At 38.7% G+C, this 22013-nt stretch overlaps 1 protein-coding gene across 2 annotated transcripts in view; it reads left to right on the forward strand.

Moving 5' to 3' along the window:
• The window catches only part of CNTN4 (contactin 4), a 1107632-nt gene that overhangs the window by 24116 nt on the left and 1061503 nt on the right, over positions 1–22013 (forward strand). Inside the window, exon 1 of one of the 2 annotated variants that reach the window (XM_049862391.1) lies at positions 19999–20072. The exons of the other annotated variant lie outside the window; for it this stretch is intronic. The gene's annotated coding sequence lies outside the window, so the exon portion shown is untranslated. Of the gene's footprint in view, positions 1–19998; positions 20073–22013 lie in introns of those variants that run through there. 2 annotated transcript variants of the gene reach the window in all.

A 22013-nucleotide genomic window follows, 5' to 3' on the forward strand; every position in this document is an offset into this window, starting at 1 on the left:
TATTAAAGAGGAAACATGTTTTACAGTTTGCTGGTTTTAGAATATGTTTAAATTCCATATTATTAAACCATAACATGAAGCCTTTATGCAATAGATAACAATTATTTAGTGTTGGTATGCTATCATGAATGTGAATTACCTTCTAAGGCTAGTTCATGGATGTTGTTGTTTGCTGCTGTCCAGTTGGCCATCGACTCATGGTGACCCCATGCACAAGAAACAAAATACTGCCAGGACCTGTGCTTATTCCCATACTTGGTAGTGGATTGGACCCTTTGTGATTTATAGGGTTTTCATTGGCTGATTTTTAGAAGTAGATGGCCAGGCCTTTCTTCCTAGCCCATCTTAGTCTGAAAGCTCCACTGAAACCTGTTCAACACCGTAGCAACATGCATGCCTCCACTGACAAATGGTTGGTGGTTGTGCAGGATGTTTGTCTAGAAACCTTAAACATTGATGTGTAGTATTACTGCTTTGGGAGGCCACCTATACTTTGAGAGCTTATTTCAACATCTGAAGTTGAATTTGTGAAATTTAAAGATATGACTAGTTCTTCTAATTTTTTTTCAAATTCTTTCCAGAGGCTAAGAAGGTCAGTATAGTACTAGATATGGTGATTACATTGTTTCAAGTGTAAGAAGTTTAAATGCCTCAAGTTCTGTGTGTTCTCTAGTCCCATAGAATTACAAAAGAGGTTACTGTAGGAGTTGTGCTGTATTTAAGGAACCTGTTACTGATGAATATAAGCAAATGTCAAATGTGTAACTTGGCAAAGTCTACATTTAATAACTTGAAGAATTCAAGTGTACAACCTTTTTCTACACTGTTGAAATGAAAAGTTAAGGTAATTGGCCATATCCTTTAAAGAAAAAATCCTGCTACTGATGAAGAAGCAGAGTCTGGGACCTTGATTGATTTGGATTGATTGCTAATGTTGTTTAATTTCCCTGAATATTTTCTGAACTTCCCCTTGCAATTTGCCTGTATAAACTTTTATATCTTTAAATTCTTTTTTCCAGAAAGGTTATATGTATGTGAGTGTGTATTTTAAGATTATAAAAGGGTACTTGATCAAAACCAAGGTCCCTTTTCACCACCTTCTAGTAGCTCTTTACCATAGACGCAATGTTACTATTATTTATCTTTCCAGAGATATTTATTGTATTGGGCAGGTATATGTTAGTATACTTCTTCAAGGAAAAAAAGAAATCTGAGCACCAGCTATAAAAATTGTAGCATAGGGTATATTTTCTTCACTTAATCATGAACCTTAGAGCAGTCCACATCAGTCTATACATAGCTATCTTTTGTTTGTCAATGTTTTGTATTTCCTTTTCAAAAAACCCATTGCAGTCAAGTTGATTGTTCCTCACAGTGACCCCATGTGTTACAAAGTAGAACTGCTCTATAGGGTTTCCTTGGCTGTCATCATCAAGCAAGCAGATTGCTGGGCCTTTCTTCTGTGATGCTGCTGGGTGGGTTCGAACCACAAATCTTTGGGTTAGTAGTCAAGCGCAAACCATTTGCACCACTCAGGGACCTTTTACCCTTCTACTAAGGCCGTAATACCAGATTCCTCTCATTATCATGTTTGTTCTTTACAGTCTTTTGCTACTGTAAGCAGTTCTGTAATCAGTATTTTTTTAAGCATGTGTGAATATATCTGTAGAATAAATTCCCAAAAGAAGAATTGCAGCATCTTAGTCCAAAAGTAGTGCATTTTTAAATTTTAGAGTAATTTTCAGATTGCCCCCCCCAAAAATGGTCACAATTTATATTGTCTTCATAACTTTTCATAACTTTTGTATTGATTCAGTAGCTCCTTAGTGGTTAGCAGGAGTACATTTCATAATCTATTGATATCAACCATTTCCAAAAAGCCAGACAAGAGATCACGTACCCAGGAAGAACAGCTCATATTAGATATCCTTGTACAAGGTTATGCTTGGCAATTGCCCCAATCCTATCCAACTGCAAGGGCTGATTGAGGCATCTTAGTTTCAAGGTTGCCATGTTAACATTTTTAGGCATTAGGTACTATAGGTAAGGCCATGGCATGACTGGACTGGCCACACAGCAGGTGGAAGCCAAGAAAACATGATCTTGGCTTAGGGCAGCATGAGCTTCCGTTACCAAAGTGATAATATAGCTCATCTTTTGGGAACCTGCAGTCCGGATCAGTAAACAGTTAATAATAGCTCCCATTTGCTTAGCATTAACTGTATGCCAAACACCTTTGCATATACTATTTCTGATCTTTACCACAACCCTCTAAGGTGCAAATAATTATACTCATGTTACAATTGTGAAAATTAAAGTTCAGAGAGCCTGATTCCATTTCTGACTATCACGTAGCTAATAATTGGCAGAGCAGGTATTTCAGTTCTCTCCTCTGTACTGTACAAATATTTGTGACATAGCCATCCCTGTTTCCAGAGGAGTTTTCTCTTTTATTTTTTATCAGTGCAGTTGACCATCAGAATCCCTTTGCTTTACTAATCTTTCCACATTAAAAGGTCCTTGCCGATCAATATCCAGGCGGTTTTAGGCAGTGCTCATCTGAAGGATGCCTTTCTTTGGGTGGTCCAGGTTTTGCCTCACTCTTGCTTTTCAGGGATATACTCAGACATTTCTGTGACTCCCACATCCAGCAGTGTTGAGTCCCCTCATGCCACCCACACCCTAATGTTTCTGAACTGAAATCTCAAGATTTATTGAGATGCTATAGTTTCCTAGCACGGCACTGGCTGTAATTAGTTCCTGACATATGATGACTTATTTTTGCAGATTTACTTAGAAATTTACATTGTGTTTTGAGGCTAAGAGATGACTGTTAGAATTTCAGACTTACAACTCTCATCCTGCACCACTTAACACATCAAAACTATGCCGGGGATCACCAGGCATCTTGACGTCATAGCACAGGTCACTTGAAGTCTCTCTCGAAGTAAAAAGGAAATGTGTAGCAAATTAGGAACACCGGATGTGGTACATGGCCAAAATAATTCCTCTTGATTAGACCCTGGTGAATTCTTACATATCTGAACAAATCAGAGGAATTTAAGATGTGGAATAAGGAAAATTAAGAATCCAAGGAGGAGGTGGGGCCGAGATGGTGGAATAGACAGACGCTTCCTACCATCCCTCTTACAACAAAGACCTAATAATAAAACAGGTGAAACGATTATATTTATGACAAGCTAGGAGCCCTAAACATCAAAGGCAAAGTTAGAAAACGGAGTGAATGACAGGGGGAAGGAGAGATGGTTCAGAAGCAGAGAGGAGTTACTGGACCTAAATTGCTGGGATCCCTCAGGCACCATTTCCGAGAGCGGCTGTGGCAGGCTGGTGGTAGCATTCAGCCTCAGTTTCATCAAGGAAAAGCTGCCAGCTAACAGCCTACTCACACCACTGGAATCAGAGAAGAATGGTGCTCTCAGCAAAAGCTCAGTACTTGCATATATTTTAAGGTGCCCCCTGCCCCCAAGCCAGCTTCAGTGGCGGTTGATTTCCCTGGGCCTGAGATAGGTCCCGTTGAGCGTCCTGAGCCATCCTCCTGGCCTTGGAGTAGGAATAAATTAACAACTGGGGGAAAGATAATTTGTCAGCTCCACTAACCAGGGGAGCTCAGGACAGAAGCGACTCCTGCCCAGGCATAATTGGTCCATGGCCTTTGAATACCTTTCCCCCTTGCATGGACCTGTGTGGGCCTATTGCAGAATAGGCCCTTACTGGCAGACTGCAACCATTTCAGCTGTGTGGTGGAGAGGTGCGTGTTTGATATTTGACACTGCTTTGCCTATTAAATAGGGTCCTCACCCACATCAGGGGCATAAAGACTGGTGGCTCCACTCGGGTCACCTAACCACCTGCGACAGGGGTCTGAGGATAGCTGGTACCTCCCAGTCCTTACAACCAAAAGCATTGGGTGCCCATGGTCTGTCTGTAGAACCCACCAACCTGTAAGCTCTAGGGAACAGGGATGTGCTTTCCTCACAGACACTTGGGGGATGGTTCTCAGGCCCCTGCCTTGTTCAGAGTGTGACCCCCTGCTGCAACCAGATACCGGTACCTAAACCAATCACCCCTGCCCCTCTAAGACTGTAGGACAGAGCCTGCACCACACACTTGATGATCAGCTACCTGGACACCTGAGCTGAATTCATACAAGAAAAGTGAATGGACTCCTAGACTGATATACCTGATAACAACCCTAGCCATCTGGTGACAGGATGTCAGAGTTTCAAAGGCAAAAATAATCAAGTTAGCTCACTCAAGCAACCCATCTGGGTATACCAAAACATAACAAAGCAAAAAGCTTGGATACAGTAAGCAAACATAAAATAAACTAACGCAATAACTTACAGATGGCTTGGAGACAACAGTCAATATCAAGTCACATAAAGAAACAGACCATGATCACCTCAACAAGGTCTCAAAACAAAGAATCCAGAGATCTTCTAGATGAAAGTGCATTCCTGGAATTACCAGAGGCAGAATACAAAAAGTTTAATATACAGAACCCTTCAAGACATCAGGAAGGAAATGAGGCAATATGCGTAACAAGCCAAGGAACACACAGATAAAGCAATTGAAGAAATTAGACAGATTATTCAGGAACATAATGAAAAGTTTAATACGCTGGAAAAATCCATAGACAGCAATCAGAAATTCAGAAGATTAATGATACAATTACAGAAGTACACAATAAAAAGTCAGAGGAGCAGAATTGAGGAAGTAGAAGAAGCCATAATTTCTGAACTTGAAGATAAATCACTTGGCACTAATATATTTGAAGAAAAATCAGATAAAAGAATTTAAAAAGATGAAGAAATCTTAAGAACCATGTGGGAGTCTATCAAGAGAAATAACCTACAAGTGATTGGAGTACCAGAACAGGGAGGGATAACAGCAAATACAGAGAGAATTGTAGAAGATTTATTGGCAGAAAACTTCTCTGATGTCATGAAAGATGAGAAGATGTCTATCTAAGATGCTCTTCGAATTCCACGTAAGGTAGATCTTAAAAGAAAGTCACCAAGACATATTATAATCAAACTTGCCAAAACCAAAGATAAGGAGAGACTTTTAAGAGCAGCTAGGGATAAAGGAAAAGTCACCTAGAAAAGAAAGTCAATAAGCTTGGACTACTCAGCAGAAACCACGCAGGTAAGAAGGCAATGGGATGACTTATGTACAGCATTGAGGGAAAAAAAATTGCCAGCCAAGAACCATATATAAAACTGTCTCTCAAATATGAAGGTGAAACTAGGACATTTCCAGATAGAAGTTTAGGGAATTTGTAAAAACCAAGCCCAAACTACAAGAAATACTAAAGGGAGTTCTTTGATTAGAAAATAATATCAGGTATCAACCCAAAACTAGAACACTGGACAGAGCAATCAGATGTCAACCCAGACAGGGAAATCACAAAAATAAATCAAGATAAAAAAATGCTCAAAACAGGGAAACAGCAATGTTATTGTGTAAAAGAGGACAACATTAAAAGAATAAAGAGGGACTAAGAAATGTAGTCATAGATCTTTCATATGGAGAGGAAGACAAGGAAAGTTAGGTTTAAGCTTAGAAAAATAGGGCTAAATATTATGGTAACCATAAAAGAGACTAACTATCCTGCTCATCAAAATAAAATACAAGAAAAAAATTGAGACTCAGCAGAAACAAAATCAAAAACAACAAATACGAGGAAAAGACAATATATAAACTACTCAGAACAAAATGTTAAGTGGGAAAAAGCAACTGTCAACAACACAGACACACAAAAAAGATATCAAAATGACAGGACTAAACTCATATCTATCTATAATACACTGAATGTAAATGGACTAAATGCACCAATAAAAAGACAGAAAGTGGCAGAATAGATTAAAAAACAGGATCCAGCTATATGCAGCCTACAAGAGACACACCTTAGACTTAGAGACACAAACAAACAAAAACTCAACGGATAAAAAAAAATATATCAAGGAAACAACAATCAAAATAGAGCAGGAGTAGCAGTATTAGTTTCCAAGAAAATAGACTTAAAAGTTAAATCCACCACAAAGGATAAAGAAGGACACTATATAAAGAATAAAAGGACAATATACCAGGAGGGTATAACCATATTAAATATTTATGTACCCAGTGACAGGACTGCAAGATACATAAAACAACTCTAACAGCATTGAAAAGTGAGATAGACAGCACCACAATTATAGTAGGAGACTTTAACACACCACTTTCGGTGAAGGACAGGACATCCAGAAAGAAGCTCCATAAAGACATGGAAAATCTAAATGCCACAGTCAACTGACTTGACCTCATAGTCGTATATAGAACACTCCATCCAACAGCAGCCAAGTATACTTTCTTTTCTAGTGCACATGGAACATTCTCTAGAATAGACCACATATTAGGTCATAGAGCAAGCCTCAGCAAAATCCAAAACATTGGAATATTACAAAGCGTCTTCTCTGACTATAAGACCATAAAAGTAGAAATCAACAACAGGAAAAGCAGGGAAAAGAAATCCAACACCGGAAACTGAACAATACCCTGCTCAAAAACAACTGGGTTATAGAAGACATTAAGGATACCCACTGCCGTCGAGTTGATTCCGACTCATAGTGACCCTATAGGACAGAGTAGAACTGCCCCGTAGAGTTTGCAAGGAGCGCCTGGCGGATTTGAACTACCGACCTTTTGGTTGGCAGCCATAGCACTTAATGACTACACTATGACCAGGATTTCCTGACATTAAGGATGGAATAAGGACATTCATAGAACCCAATGAGAATGAACACTTCCTTTCAGAACCTTTGGGACATAGTGAAAGCAGTGCTCAGAGGTCAATTTATACCAATAAATGCACACATCCAAAAAAGAAGAAAGGGCCAAAATCAAAGAATTATCCCTACAACTTGAACAAATAGAAAGAGAGCAACAAAAGAAACCCTCAGGTACCAGAATGAAGCAAATAATAAAAATTAGAGCAGAATTAAATGAAATAGAAAACAGAAAAACAATTGAAAGAATTAACAAGACCAAAAGCTGGTTGTTTGAAAAAAATTAACAAAATTGATAAACCATTGGCCAAACTGACAAAAGAAAAAAAGGAGAGGAAGAAAAATAACCTAAATAAGAAATGAGATGGTCAATATTACAACAGACCCAACTGGAATTAAAAGAATCATATTAGATTACTATGAGAAATTGACATCTAACAAATTTGAAAACCTAGAAGAAATGGATAAACTCCTAGAAACACACTACCTACCTAAACTAACACAAACAGAAGGAGAACAACTAAATAGACCCATAACAAAAGAAGAGATTGAAAAGGTAATCCAAAAACTCCCAACAAAATAAAGCCCTGGTCCCGAAGGCTTCACTGTGGAGTTCTACCAAAGTTTCAGAGAAGAGTTAACACCACTACTACTAAAGGTATTTCAGAGCATAGAAAGGATGGAATACTCCCAAACTCATTCTATGAAGCTAGCATATCCCTGATATCAAAACCAGGTAAAGACACCACAAGAAAAGAAAATTACAGACCTATATCCCTCATGAACTTACATGCCAAAATCCTCAACAAAATTCTAGCCAATAATTCAACAACGTATCAAAAAAATAACTCACCATGACCAAGTGGGATTCATACCAGGTATGCAGGGATGTTTCAACATTAGAAAAACAATGAATGTAATCGATCATTTAAATAAAACAAAAGAGAAGAACCGCATGACTTTATCAATTGATGCAGAAAAGACATTTGACAAAGTTCAACACCCATTCATGATAACAACACTCAGCAAAATAGAAATTAAGGAAAATTCTTCGACATAATAAAGGGCATTTATACAAAGCCAACAGCCAACATCATCCTAAATGGAGAGAGTCTGAAAGCATTCCTCTTGAGATTGGGAACTAGACAAGGATGTCCTTTATCACCACTCTTATTCAACAGTTCGAGTCCACCAGGCGCTCCGTTGAAACTCTGTGGGGCAGTTCTACTCAGTCGTATAGGGTCACTATGAGTTGGGATCGACTCGACGGCAGTGGGTTTGGTTTTGGCTTCTTTGGGTATTCAACAGTGCACTGGATGTCCTAGCCAGTGCAATTAGGCTAGATAAAGAAATAAAGGGCATCCAGATTGGTAAGGAAGAAGTAAAAGTATCTCTGTTTGCAGATGACATGATCTTATACACAGAAAACCCCAAGGAATTCTCAGGAAAACTAGTGAAAGTAACAGAAGAGTTCAGTGGAGTATCAGGATACAAGATAAATGCACAAAAGTCAGTTGGATTCCTCTACGCCAACAAAAAGAACATCGAGGAGGAAATCAACAAATCAGTACCATTTACAGTAGCCCCCAAGAAGATAAAATACTTAGGAATAAATTTTACAAGAGATGTAAAAGACCTATACAAAGAAAACTACAAGACACTACTGCAAGAAACTAAAAGAGACCTACATAATTGGAAAAACACCTTGCTCATGGATAGGAAGACTTAACATTTTAAAAGTGCCTACTCTACCAAAAGCAATCTATAGATACAATGCAATTCCAATCCAAATTCCACATTTTTTAATGAGATGGAAAAACAAATCACCGACTTCATATGGAAGAGAAAGAGGCCCCAGATAAATAAAGCATTACTGAAAAAGAAGAAAAAAGTGTGAGGCTTCACTCTCCCTGAATTTAGAACCTATCATACCACACAGTAGTCAAAACCGCCTGGTACTGGTATAAGAACAGATACATAGAACAATGGAACAGAGTTGAGAATCCAGACATAAATCCATTCACATACGAGCAGCTGATATTTGACAAAGGCCCAAAGTCAGTTAAGTGGGGAAAAGACAGCCTATTTAACAAATGGTGCTGGCATAACTGGATATCCACCTGCAAAATATGAAACAAGACCCATACCAACAAGACCACAAAAACCAACTCAAAATGGATTGAAGACCTAAATGTAAAATCTAAAACAATAAAGATCATGGAAGAAAAAATATGGACAATGTTAGGAGCCCTAATACATGGCACAAATAATATACAAATCATTACTAACAATGCAGAAGAGAAACTAGATAACTGGGAGCTCCTAAAAATCAAACACCTATGCTCATCCAAGACTTCAGCAAAAGAGTAAAAAGATTACCTACAGACTGGGAAAAAGTTTTTAGCTACGACATTTCCGTTTAGTGTCTGATCTCTAAAATGTCCATAATACTGCAAAAACTCAACTACAAAAAGACAAATAACCCAATTAAAAAATGGGCAGAGGATATGAACAGGAACTTCAGTAGAGATTCAGGTAGCTAGCAGATATATGAGGAAGTGCTCACAATCATTAGCCATTAAAAAAAAGCCATTAGAGACATGCAAATCAAAACTACAATGAGATTCCATCTCACTCCAACAAGGCTGGCATTAATCCAAAAAACACAAAATAATAAATGTTGTAGAGGTTATGGAGAGACTGGAACACTTATACATTGCTGGTGAGAATGTAAAATGGCACAACCACTTTGGAAATCGATTTGGCACTTCCTTAAAAAACTAGAAATAGAATTACCATACAATCTGGCAATTCCACTCCTTGGAATATATCCTAGAGAATTAAGAGCCTTTACATGAACAGATATATGCACACCAATGTTCACTGCAGCACACGGTTTACAATAGCAAAAAAATGGAAGCAACCAACAGATGAATGGGTAAATAAATTATGGTATATTCACACAATGGAATACTATGCATTGATAAAGAACAGTGATGAATCTTTGAGACACTTCATAACATGGAGAAATCTGGAAGGTATGCTGAGTGAAATCAGTCAGTTGTAAAAGGACAAATACTGTATAAGACCATTTTTATGATAACTGGAGAAATAGTTTAAACAGAGAAGAAAATATTCTTTGATGGTTACAAGAGGGTGGAGGGAGGGAGAGAGGGAGAGGGGTTTTCACTAATTAGATGGTAGATAAGAATTATTTTAAGTGAAGGGAAAGAACATACAGTACAGGAGTGGTCAGCACAACTGGACTAAACTAGAAGCAAAGAAGTTACCTGAATAAACTGAATGCTTTGAAGGCCAGCATAGCGTGGGCGGGGGAATGGAGACCTTGGTTTCAGGGGACATCTAAGTCAATTGGCATAATAAAATCTTTTAAGAAAACATTCTGTGTCCTACTTTGGAGAGTGGCTTCTGGGGTCTTAAATGCTAGCAAGCAGCTGTCTAAGATGCATTAATTGGTCTCAACCTATCTGGAGCAAAAGAGAATGAAGAACACCAAAGACACAAGGTAATTTTGAGCCCAAGAGACAGACAGGGCTGCTGTAAACCAGAGACTACATCATCCTGAGACCAGAAGAACTAGATGGTGCCCAGTTACAACTGATGACTGCCCTGACAGGGAACACAACAGAGAACCCCTGAGGGAGTAGGAGAGCAGTGGAATGTAGACCTCAAATTCTCATAAAAAGACCAGACTTAATGATCTGACTGAGACTAGAAGGACCCTGGAGGTCATGGTCTCCAGACCTTCTCTTAGCCAAGACAGGAACCATTCCCAAAGCCAACTCTTTAGACAGGGATTGGACTGGAGTATGGGATAGAAAATGATATTGTTGAAGAACGAGCTTCTTGGATCAAGTAAACACATGAGACAATGTTGGCATCTCCTGTCTGGAGAGGAGATGAGAGAGCAGAGGGCGTCAGAAGCTGGCTGAATGGACATGAAAATAAAGAGTGGAGGGAAGGAGTGTGCTGTCTCATTCGGGGAGAGCAACTAGGAGTATATAGAAAATAGAAAGGCGTATGTTAATTTTTGTATGAGAGACTGACTTGCTGTGTAAAGTTTCAGTTAAAGTACAATAAAAAAAAAAAAAAAAAGAATTGTAGGAAAGTTCTAACAATTCCATAAAGACAGGGAAGAAGCCAGAAGCATGAAGAGCAAGTAAGAAGAATCTCCTTGTGGCAAGGCTGGCACACAGAATGAGGATTAAGAAAAAAGGCACTTTCAGGGGTTTGGCAATATTACTATTTCTAAAAGTGTGCCAGAAGGAGTCAGGTAAAAATTCCAACCCACTGACAGGTTTTGGAGAAGAGATGGGAAGAGAGAAAGGGCTGATCCAGCAAGTCTTAACAAGATGGTAGTGGAAGAAAAGATGTTATTGTTCTTCTTAGGTGCTGTCCAGTCGGTTCCGACTTGTAGCGACCCTATGAACAACAGAATGAAACACTGCCCGGTCCTGCGCCATCCTTACAGTTGTTGTTATGCTTGAGCCCATAGTTGCAGCCACTGTGTCAGTCCACCCTGTTGAGGGTCTTCCTCTTTTCCGCTGACACTGTACTCTGCCAAGCATGATGTCCTTCTCCAGGGACTGATCCCTCCTGACAACATGTCCAAAGTATGTGAGATGCAGTCTCGCCATCCTTGCCTCTAAGGAGCATTCTGGCCTCACTTCTTCCAAGACAGATTTGTTCCTTCTTTTGGCAGTCCATGGTATATTCAATATTCTTCGCCAACACCACAATTCAAAGGTGTCAAATTTTCTTCAGTCTTCCTTATTCATTGTCCAGCTTTCACATGCGTATGATGCAATTGAAAATACCATGGCTTGGGTCAGGCGCACCTTAGTCTTCAGGGTGACATCTTTGCTCTTCAACACTTTGAAGAGGTCCTTTGTAGCAGATTTGCCCAGTGCAGTGTGTCTTTTGATTTCTTGACTGCTGCTTCCATGGCTGTTGATTGTGGATCCAAGTAAAATGAAATCCTTGACAACTTCAATCTTTTCTCCGTTTATCATGATGTTACTCATTGGTCCAGTTGTGAGGACTTTTGTTTTCTTTATGTTGAGGTGTAATCCATACTGAAGGCTGTGGTCTTTGATCTTCATCAGTAAGTGCTTCAAATCATCTTCACTTCCAGCAAGCAAGGTTGTGTCATCTGCATAATGCAGGTTGTTAACGAGACTTCCTCCAATCCTGATGCCCCGTTCTTCTTCATATAGTCTAGCTTCTCGGATTATTTGTTCAGCATACAGATTAAATAGGTATGGTGAAAGAATACAACCCTGACGCACACCTTTCCTGACTTTAAACCAATGAATATCCCCTTGTCCTGTCTGAACAACTGCCTCTTGATCTATGTAAAGGTTCCTCATGAGCACAATTAAGTGTTCTGGAATTCCCATTCTTCGCAGTGTTATCCATAGTTTGTTATGATCCACACAGTTGAATGCCTTTGCATAGTCACTGAAACACAGGTAAACATCCTTCTGGTATTCTCTGCTTTCAGCCAGGGTCCATCTGACATCAGCAATAGATATCCCTGGTTCCACGTCCTCTTCTGAAACCGGCCTGAATTTCTGGCAGTTCCCTGTCGATATACTGCTGCAGCCGTTTTTGAATGATCTTTAGCAAAATTTTGCTTGCGTGTGACATTAATGATAATGTTGTGTAATTTCCACATTCGGTTGGATCACCTTTTTTGGGAATAGGCATAAATATGGATCTCTTCCAGTCAGTTGGCCAGGAAGTTGTCTTCCATATTTCTTGGCATGGACGAGTGAGCATCTCCAGTGCTGCATCTGTTTGTTGAAATATCTCAGTTGATATACTATCAATTCCTGTAGCCTTGTTTTTCGCCAGTGCCTTCAGAGCAGCTTGAACTTCTTCCTTCAGTACCATCGGATCCTGATCATATGCCACCTCTTGAAATTGTTGAATATTGACTAATTCTTTTTGGTATAATGACTCTGTGTATTCCTTCCATCTTCTTTTGATGCTTCCTGTGTTGTTTAATATTTTCCCCGTGAAATCCTTCACTATTGCAACTCGAGGCTTGAATTTTTTCTTTACTGGATATCTCACCTCTGGTAACTGTGTCAGGTAAGGTCAACTTGGTATGTTGTTAAAATGTGGTAATCTTTGGTAATTATAGTGTTACCGTTACCATGAATCGGAGTTGATTCAACAACAGTGGGTTTGGTGTTGGTGGGTTTAGTGACTTGGTAAATGGAGAATTCTTTTCTTTTTGCAGTCGCATGTTTCTAAAAGCCTTTGACTGCATAGATTTCAGTTAGGACTTCTAGGTGCCTTGGTGTTTTTGATTGTTTTAATTTAAAAAAACCTCGTCATATTTTGGACTTTCCTCCTGATGCGTAAGATTGGCATTGATTGTGACCCTATGCTGTATCACAGGCCCTTTCCATTGTGAATCCTACTGCAAGGATCCCTTGAGTCTGAACACAGCCATTTGGAGGTCTAAGTATTGAACAATTCCCTCTCTTTATGTAGTATCCTCCGTTGAACGTGTTTTTCTTGAGGGCTGACTGATCCTTATTTAGCTAGAGCCCACAGGCTGTAGTATAATAGGATGGAAAATGAAAAAATGCATCTCTCCTGTTTGTTATGATGTTTTCTTGTCCATCTCCTCCGATAGACGGAGCTCCTGGAGATAATGGACTGTGTTTTCTCTGCGCCAGTGTTCCCAGTAGTAGCATAGTCCAGTGTGTCTCACAGATCATAGTATTAAAGTACTCAGTAAATATGTAAAAAAAATTCTACTTTTAATTCCCTTATCTGCCTCCCCTTCCTGTACTTTCTGGGCAACAAGAAGTGGTGATCAGGGTTTCTAGTAGATTTATGCCTTATGATTAAGAAATATTGATTGAATAATTTTTTTGTCTTGCGGACTTTATTTAATCATTAACTAATAAGATTTATTGAGCACCTTGCAGTTCTTTAGCCCTATACTTGGTGGTGTTAGCTCCTTAGCACATAATAGTTTTGAATGGAATGGTAAATTAGGATAATTTGATATTGTAAAAATAACTGCTGTATAAAAAAAAAAATTATTTTTATAGCAAGGTCCAGAGGAGGAGGGGCCAATTTTACTTTCAACATGGTTAAAAACTCACCAAGTAGTAGCTTTCTTAGTTTTAAATGTGCTTTGCTTCTTTTGGTTGTAAGTATTAAGAGACTTATTTAAGTTCCATTAAGTCATGGAAGTTTATCAGAAATGAAATATAGAAATAAAGAAAAGAGAAATATCTTTCACAGGGAAGGCTCTGTTAGGAATTCTGGGAAAGCTACATGACTGTGGTATACCTGGACATCACCCAGACTGGAGGGTAGTTCAGGAACCAGACCATTATGTGCGATGCTTGTGACTTTTGAAGTCCCTGGGTGGTGCATATGCTTACCATACTTGGTTGCTGACTGAATTGGAGGTTCGAGTCCACATACAGGCTCCTTGGAAGAAAGTCTTGGTGATTTACCTCCAAAAAACCAGCCAATGAAAATCCTATGGAGCACGGTTCTACTCTGAGAGACATGGAGTTTCCATAAGTCAGGATCGACTCAACGGCACCTGTGTTTTTTTGATGTTTGACTTTTTCATAATTAAGAGCAATACCAGTTGGTGGATTCATGTTTCATTGTTAATATGATTTACCTACTTGCTCTGTCTTTCTAACTTTTGTGGATTTCTTGTTTGTTTGTTTGTTTTCTTTCCTGCTGAATTGCTTTGCTGGCTCTTTATAAAGAGAAGAATAGATTGGTTAAAGTAACATCTCCTCAATTTTGGGGGCATTGAACTTGTTAGGAAACCCCTAGTAGACTACTGGCTACCGTGTAGTTTGGTTTCCCTTTATCAGGTACCCACCTCAGCCCCAATTAGCTGTTGGCTGAAGGGGTGGAGTCATGTTCAGAGATAACAAATACATCAGATAACACTCAAAATTACCTTTAGATGATTCATCCACTTGAAGCCTACTGGACACTTTTATTTTTTTCTTCTAAATGAAGAACTGAGTATTTGATCAAATTAAGTGGAGGGAAGAAGAGGTGAGTAACATGATCCTAATATAGTAGAAAATGGATGCTGATTTAACTTGTGTGATGCTCCATAATCCTTTGAGAACAAGCACCATGATTAATGCTAGAGTCTGTTTTATATATATATATATATATTTTTTTTTTTTTGGTTGATTGTTGAAAATCAAGAACATTCCTAAAATACCAAAGAAATTAACCCAAACAAACCCAGTGCTGTCGAGTCAAATCCGACTCATAGCGACCCTATAGAAATTACTGGGGAGATAATTTGAGCCTCTTCACTTTTTACAGCTCTACCAAGAGTTCTGTATATATCCCACCAATTATAGAAGGATTAGAATCTATATTGGAAATACATGCCAAGTTCATTTCAGCTGTGCAGTGCCAAGGATTCTTGTACCTGTAAGATGCTAGAGGTCTGGGCTAAATGAAGCCACATTCATCACTGTTGTAGAACTCTGCCAGTGTTTAAAAGTGGCTATAGGGAATTGTAAGTTATATACTGAATTAAAAGATTGCAAGCTCCACTGGTGTAGCCAAAAGCAAGTTCAACACTGAGTAGCAGCAGACCAGGGGTCGAAGATAACTTGACACTGATTTTTGTTCTGTCTCTGAATGCCATTCTTTCAAGTGGGGCAGAGGAAAGATTAGGTCTATGTTGTTAAAAGATGTTTATTTCCAACTCCTTCCACCATTTCTCTTTCAAATTGAAGGTTTTTATTTTTTTATTTTTCTTTGTGTGTTTCACTGAAACACTTAAAAGAAAGTGACAGGTAACTATACAGGAGAACAAAGAGTCTGTTTGGTAATGATTATGCAGTCAGAGCTTTCTCTGCTTGCAGATAATTTGTGGTTTATTTTTAATCCTATGCCGGTTTCTTTCCTCACTGTTTTATTTACCTGTTGATTGCAACTCTGAATCAGTCAGTCACTCTGGAGTACCTGATGAGTTCTACTCGTTTAAACTGGCTAAAAGAAAACACCTATTTCCAAAATGGAGATCTTGATACTAGCTAATATTTATTGAACTTTTATTATGTGATGGATGCAGTATTTTAAGTTGAATATTCACAGAAACAATAAAAAATAACAATAAAAAATTATTGTTATTACTGTTTTCTAATGAGGAAAGTGAGGGTTAGAAAGTTAGTTAACTTGTCCAAGGTCTGAAAGCTAGTGAGTGGCAGAGGTATTGCTTAGTCCCAGGGAAGCCTACTCAATATTAATCTTGTGTTGCAATGATTACATCAGCAGTGAGAGTTGTGGTCTACACAAAGAGGGATTTTGACAAACAAACATGTATCAGAAGGTCAGCTTGGATGGTAATGTCATCCTAAACCATGTCCCATGAAGATCTTAGAATGTTTAGCCTGTAGTAGAAATTCAGTGGAAGGGGATGGAGTAGATATCTTCAATATATGAAAGACGTTCAAGTGGAAAATGTCTTAGTTTTCTTTAGAACTGAACAGAGGTCAGGACCAAGGCATACTGAAGGAAACCATAGGGAGGCAACTGAGCGAGTGGTTCAGAAATGAATGGGCTGCCTCAGTGTGTACTCACCGCTGGAAACATATCAAAGTAGGCTAGATTTTTACAGGAACCTTACATGTAGAGATTGATTATGATGATATTGTTCTGTAATATATAGAGTCATTATCCAAAACATACTTCAAAGAACACTGAGGAGCTACAGACCAGTTTTTGGGGGGACAAATATTTGGGAAATGTACATTAAATGCCTTTTTTTGGCAATTCATAATATATATTAGCATGATAAAGGCTTGGGAAATTATTTAGGAAAACAGAATAAAACAAAAATCTACAAACGAACCCACAATTTTCCAAGTCCACCCTTTTCTTTTTTCTCTAAACCATGAAACCCTACTTTTCTTGGGAGACCAATTAAGAGATTAAGAAACCATGGAATATTGTTTGAAAACACTAGTCTAAACCTACAAAAATCAGCATTCAGTGAAGAGGCTTCAGTGGGCATTGGATGCAGGTATTTGTAATGAGAAACAAACAATTGCTGGCTTCCTTGGTGAACTGGTGATAAACCACCAGTTGTGCATGGTGCAGGGATGGATGACATTCTTTTAGATGAGTTACTTTGCATTCTCCTCTGCTCTCAGAAATAATCAAGGGTTGATGGCATTACATTTCCTTGAGCATACATGTGAAGAAGAAGAGTGTGTTTCTGGACTTTGATTTTAATTTCTTGTAACAGGCCTTATTTTCCCTGGGTATGTTTCTGCTTACTTAAAAACAGACACTCTCTGAAAAATTTATGAAAGCTGAAAATATGCAGGAGACTTTGGAGAGGAACTGTTTACCCTCTTGTCAAAGTTAGAGTGTTTTTAATGAATGATCTTTTGCATCATCTGCTTGGCAGTTAACTTCATGACCTTGAGCAAGCTTCTTGACTTTTCTATGACTTGGCTTCTCATCTACCTACCCACCTAACCAAATTATGCATAAAAGTGACATATACATATCAGTGGTGCTGTGAACAGATAGATGCTCTCAAACAACTTTATACTGATAATTTCATGAATAAATCTTATAGTTTTGACAAACAGACATGTTTTCCAAAAGGAAGGTTTTTCAAAACTGGTATATATAAATTTTACATATTATCATTGCCTCTCCCACAAAAAAACTTACGCTATGAATTAGAATACCTCTTCTAACTAAGAATTGAAAAAATATATATATAAAGAACTACAATGGTAAGTGGTAGAGTATACAAGTTTTTCATTATCTGAAGTGCTGTGATTCTCTGTCACAAACCCTTCTGATTTGAATTATAATTTTTGTTTTTGTCCTTTGGGGGTTTATACAACATTTGTCCTCCACTTTTCATTATTATTTTGAAAACAGAGCCTCTGAATCTTTTTTTCTGAAGTTGAAATTTAGGGAAAGACATCGGGGTGGTTTAGTTGTTTTCCTGGGGTCTGAACCATTGCAAGCCAGCCAGATCTGATAGTCTAAGCAAGTGCAGCAGTCCCAGGATGACATTGTAATTCAGACCTCTGATTTATCCAATTCAGTGACAGTTAAGAGGACACAGTATGGCTGAATAGCAAGCCTGTGAGGAACCTACAAGCATGGAACCAATGGTATCCAATTCAGGTAATAAAATATAATTCTTAAACACACACTGCATTCACAAGCCAGAAGATGCAGTGCTAATTACATGCCTTAGCTAGAAGTTTATTTGTAGAGTAGCTTATCCAATTATATGTAAATTTGTTCCTTTGGCACAATTTGCTATATAAGCAGTATCAGTTCAGTGTAAAATGTTTGTTTGTTATTGAAATTAGCTCTAGTATAACTTCTCAGTTTTGCTAAATAGTTCCAGTTTTTGTAGTATCACCCACAGTTTTCCATAGCTACTATTCTCGGTGTGTGTGACGTTATTAGAGCCTTCTTGAATAATAACAGCATACAGGTCTGCAATCTTCTATCTGAACCCCTTGGAATCAAAGTGATAGAGAACTATAGAATTTAGAAAGATAGCATGCTGCCTATCCTATATGCCACATGACGTTCCTATAGGGTCTCGGGCAGCACCCTGTAATTTAGTACATTGACATTTCTGCAGTGAAACAGAAGAATAGTAACTTGAATGGGATAAAGAACACAAGGAGCTTCATTTCAGCTTAGGTCAGATTTTGCTGACAAATGGGTCTTAAAAACTTGGGATTTCAGAGATTTTTGGATATGCAATTGCAAATAAGGGATTATGGGCCTGTAATGATAAGCATAATGTTGTTATTGCTGGTTACTGTCAAGTTGAACAAAACATTGCTGGGTCTTGGGTGATCTTCATGATCGTCGGTGTCTCTGAGTCCATTGCTGCAGCTGTTGTGTAGTGCCTTCCGGTCTAGGGGGCTCATCTTCCAGCACTATGTCACACAGTATTCTGGCATTAATAAAGTTTTCACCAGCTAATTTCTGGACGCAGATCACCAGGACTTTCCTCCTAGTCTGTCTTAGTCTGGAAGCTCCACTGACATCTGCCCATCATGGATGGTCCTGCTGGTATTTGAAATTCCAGTGGCATAGCTTCCAGCATCACAGCAACACGTGAGGCCCCACAGTACAACAAACTGATGGATGGTGGAATGAGCATAACAGCTGATATTTATTGAGCTTAACTATCTGGGAGACACTGTGCTTTACTGGTATTATCTCGTTTAATCTTTGCAACTCTGCGAAGATGATATTATGAGAATCATTTTACAGATGAGGAAAGTTTCAGAGAAGTTTAGTAAATTTCCTAAGGACATACACACCTAATAAGGAAATAGCAGAGTCATATTTAAACAAAGTTGAGTTAGACGCAGGGTATGCACAGCCCTATCACTAGGCTATCTGCTTGTATCCAGTATATCTGACCTGCAGGCTACAGACCTTGGCTTCATCAGCACATGGAAATTTATGGAAAGGGCATCAGGTGGCCAAAGGCTCGGGCCCAGATGATATCCAAAGGAAGCGGGAGTGTTCTCAGTAGCAACAACTATTTGACAGCTTGTGCAGGACATTGCCACTAGAATACATGTGCTTTAAACATTGCAGTCCTTTTGCCACCCTGTTTAAGATGCAGATGCCAGAGAGAAGAGATGGAGTCAGTCTGCCCGAGCACGTGCTTGTCCCTTAGCTAGGGTGGAGCAGAACACCTTGAAACCAGTGTGGGTGGAGCAGACACCTTGAAACCAGTGTGGGTGGAGCAGAAGGTGTGATTAATGTGGGGCTGCACACTCCCCTGAAATGTCACTGCATATGGACAGTTAATTAATTCCAGATGACATTAACATTTGGGAGAAAACTTTATTTACCTTTTTTAGTGTTATCCATTTTAAGTTTGCCGCCTGCCTGGTACGTGCTGAACATTGGACGTGGAATCCCTACACTTGGATTCCTAATCGGGCAATTCCTAGGTCTTGATTCTTAGGCCTAGAATCGAGGGATCTGTTTCTTATTTGAAAACTGAAAGCAACAATACTTCTCTGTATTTACCCCATAGGCATTGTGGTAGCTAAGAGGGCCCAAAGCCATGCCTCCGGGAATCCATGCCCTCGTGTGGCCTCTCTCGCACTGAATCTGGGCTGGCTGTGTGTAACCAATAGATGCAGTGGAAGTAAAACCACATGACTTCTGTGCCTACGTCCTAAGAAGTCTTGGCCTGTTGTATCTGGGGGAAGCCACTGCCAGGTAAGAAGTCTGACTAACCTGATATGCTGTAAGGAAGCCCAGCTAGCCATGTAGTGAAACATCCATGCCTGGTCTGCCGGCAGTGGTTCCGGCTCTCTCAACTGAGGTGCCACCATGTGAGCTACCTTGGCCACCCCAGCTCAGCCAATCCTTCAGAGAACTTCAGTCTTAATGACTATCTGACAACAAGTACATGAGAGACTCCAAGAGAGAACCGCCCAGCTGAACTCAGACCATTCAGAGATAATAAAGTATGTATGTATTTGCATATATATATGTGTGTCTGTGTATCTATCTATCTAAAATTTTTCTCTCAGGCTTCGTATATATATGTGAATATATATATATTCATATACACATATACCTATATGTGAAATATGTGTATTCTTCATATATATGAAATATATGTGTACATTCACTATGAGTCAATCGACTCGACGGTACTAGGTTTTCATATATATAGGAAATATACATGTATATTCTGTTTCACTGCAGAAATGTCATTTATATACATATACATATATATATATATATATAAACTGAGAGATAATTTTTAGATAGATAGATACAGTAAGTTTCTAGGTGGTGCTGTTCAGCAGTAGATAACCAAAAACAGATTTGATGTGAAGAAAGGAGATAGTGTTAAATTCCTCAAATGAAGGTGAGCAGCTGTTTTATTACAATTGTTTTGACAATCCTGAAACCAAGGCCTTTCTCTCTAATATCTCAGAGGCTTCATTATCATTTGCCACTGTGATGGGGGATGGTGATCGTTCTGTATTCCCTGAATGAATATAGAGGCTGAGTATTTGGGGTTGGCTGGCATCCAAGATGACCACCCTTTTTCCTTAGTGAAGGAATTTAAAAAATTCTGCTCATTTTCCACTTATATTTATTTCTTCCTAATGAGTGGGATTTCCTACAATAAGAGACGTTTGTCATAAAGTCTCTTATTTAGAACTTTTGCTGCATCTCCATTCTGGATGACAGGTCCCATTTCCCTGTTTTTATAGACTCTCCATCTGTCTGTAAACTATAGGGGAAATAAGATGTGGTGAATTTTGAAAAAGTGACAGCCAGAGTGGAAGAACAGTTGGCTGAGCAGCTTCCCAACAATTGGGAAAGGCTGCCAGAGTGAATGTCAAGGAGAAATTGGTTCTTTGGTTGTGCTACAGAGCAAGCAGATAATAAAACAAAGAGAGAAGAAATAAGGAGGAGGGGCACAGAGGGCAAGAAATGAAGGGCTTGATATTGAAACACCAGAGCAGTCAGTAGCAGGTTGAATGGGAGGTGCTTGGGAGAGAAAGAAGCACCTATAAGAGTTGGTTGGGACTTCAACACATAATGGGTTCCCTCCCTCCCATATGTAACTAATTCTAGCTTTATTTGGTTCATGTTCTCCCTAGAGAAAAGAATAAGTGGCCTGGACTGTCTGTCTGTATTATAGTTGTTTGAAACCAAAGACATTTTTTGTGAAGTCTATTTCCCATGCAATTCTCCAGATTTCCTAAGTGTCATTGCCAAATAACTATATTTAAGAATTCCCTCATTGTCTCATCAAATTTGGAGTCCCCATGCATTTTATAACTGTTTGTTAGTAAAAGGGATGAAAAGAAGAAAATAGTATTTTTCAAATAGTAGTAAAGAGGAAATTACACACTCCAGTGCTGATCTATTCTCAAAAGATAATAACTCAAATTTTCTTCATAGCTTTTAAATATCTCTGATTTCAGTATTTCAGTATGTAGATTTTATTTTGAGGAAATTTTTTGTCGTTATATTATGTTAATATTTACTGGTTTTCTGTAGAGTTAAACTGGAAAAATGAAAGCCCTTGGGGATAAGAAATTTATATTCTAATGTGACAGAGTAAATATATATCCTTCAGCTTAACTTGTTGGTAGGGAATTTTAGGAAATTACTTGTGTGCCTGAGTTTCAT

This window comes from Elephas maximus, chromosome 20 (genome assembly GCF_024166365.1).
Source record: "Elephas maximus indicus isolate mEleMax1 chromosome 20, mEleMax1 primary haplotype, whole genome shotgun sequence".
Classification (NCBI taxonomy): Eukaryota; Metazoa; Chordata; class Mammalia; order Proboscidea; family Elephantidae; genus Elephas; species Elephas maximus.